This window comes from Nanorana parkeri, unplaced genomic scaffold (assembly GCF_000935625.1).
Source record: "Nanorana parkeri isolate BGI_ZX_2015 unplaced genomic scaffold, ASM93562v1 scaffold2092, whole genome shotgun sequence".
In the NCBI taxonomy this organism is placed as follows: Eukaryota; Metazoa; Chordata; class Amphibia; order Anura; family Dicroglossidae; genus Nanorana; species Nanorana parkeri.
In genome coordinates, this window is record NW_017308360.1 from 135,893 (window position 1) to 137,878 (window position 1,986).

Below are 1,986 nucleotides of genomic sequence, written 5' to 3' on the forward strand. Positions count from 1 at the left end.
CCTCTCTCTCTCCCTCCTCCTCTCTCTCTCCCCCCTCCTCTCTCTCTCCCTCCTCCTCTCTCTCTCCCTCCTCCTCTCTCTCTCCCTCCTCTCTCTCCCTTCCTCTCTTTCTCCCCTCCTCTCTCTCTCCCTTCCTCTCTCTCTCTCTCTCCCTTCCTCTCTCTCTCTCTCTCCCTTCCTCTCTCTCTCTCTCTCCCTTCCTCTCTCTCTCTCTCTCCCTTCCTCTCTCTCTCTCTCTCCCTTCCTCTCTCTCTCTCTCTCCCTTCCTCTCTCTCTCTCTCTCCCTTCCTCTCTCTCTCCCTCCTCCTCTCTCTCTGTCTCCCCCCTACCCCCCCATTTATCTCTCATGTCCCACTTGTGATGAGTTTATGGTTTGTTCTCACTGATGATCTTCTCTGTGTCTCTGATCTATGAGTGGATGAGGAGAGATGACACCATGATGGCCGCCCGCTTCAATGCTCCAATAATCTCTGAAATCCCCCAACACTTCTCATCACTTCCCAGAGATTTCACTTGTAGATTCCAACAGAATGCAGAATTCAGGGCCCCCCAGAACAGGGGCCCCATAGCAGGAACAGGACCCCATGACAGGACCCCCAGAACAGGGACCCCATAGCAAGGACTTCTCATAATAGGACCCAATGACAGCACCCCATAACAGGACCCCCATAGTAGGACCCCATGACAGTACCCCATAGCAAGGACCCCTCATAATAGGACCCAATGACAGCACCCCATAACAGGACCCCCATAGTAGGACCCCATGACAGTACCCCATAGCAAGGACCCCTCATAATAGGACCCAATGACAGCACCCCATAACAGGACCCCCATAGTAGGACCCCATGACAGTACCCCATAGCAAGGACCCCTCATAATAGGACCCAATGACAGCACCCCATAACAGGACCCCCATAGTAGGACCCCATGACAGTACCCCATAGCAAGGACCCCTCATAATAGGACCCAATGACAGCACCCCATAACAGGACCCCCATAGTAGGACCCCATGACAGTACCCCATAGCAAGGACCCCTCATAATAGGACCCAATGACAGCACCCCATAACAGGACCCCCATAGTAGGACCCCATGACAGTACCCCATAGCAAGGACCCCTCATAATAGGACACCATGACAGTACCCCCTAGCAGGGACCCCATGACAGTACCTCATTGCAGGACCCCCCATAACAGGACCCCATAGCAAGATCTAATAATAGGGCCCTAACAGGGCACCATAGCAGAACCTCATAGCAGGGCCCCCCCATAACAGGACCCCATACTAGGACCCCATAGAAGGGCCCCATAGGGAAATATCAGCCGGCCTCTGTCCAGTAATCTCGGCATCGATGGGGGTGATTTGGGGTGTCTATGGATCTGAAGTCCCAAAGTGCACCTGAGTTTAATTGCTGCATTACCGCCAGTGTGGCCCCCGATGAGACCGCGCACATTGCTCAGCGTTTTCCCTTCATCGCCCCAACAATCCCCGTTCTGTCCCTCGCAGGCGCTTCTTGGCGTCTGTGACGTAAACGCCGATTAAACGCCGAACCCTCCGGGCGGAAGGACGAGGTCTTAAACGCCTCAATTTACCACGTCCCGAGGCTGCGAGGAGATGAACGCGCCGCAAACCCGAGCGCCGAATCTCTCCCGAGCGCCACCGCCAAGAGGACGGCGGGCATTCCAGGAATCGCGATGATTGTTTACGTCTTTCCTAAATCCGCCGCTTGTTTTCTTCTGAGGTCGCCGCGCTGGGCTTTTTTTTTTGTTGAAGTCTTAAAATATCTCCTGCAGCTCCGACTCTGCGTCTTCCCTTTTACTGATATTTCAAAGTCGGGTCCCTGCAGCACGCCTGTGTGCGTTCTTCGCGTTCGCAGATTGTGCGTTCCTCACGTTCGCAGATTGCGCGTTCCTCGCGGTCGCAGATTGTATGGGTGGCGGCGGTTGGTCACACTCAGCCGGACTTGTTCTGCAATGTTGGAGATGTG

At 54.6% G+C, this 1,986-nt stretch overlaps 1 protein-coding gene across 1 annotated transcript in view; it reads left to right on the forward strand.

Annotated features, from left to right (window-relative positions):
• The window catches only part of VWA5B1 (von Willebrand factor A domain containing 5B1), a 71,923-nt gene that overhangs the window by 325 nt on the left and 69,612 nt on the right, over nucleotides 1-1,986 (forward strand). The gene's annotated exons all lie outside the window — the stretch shown is intronic.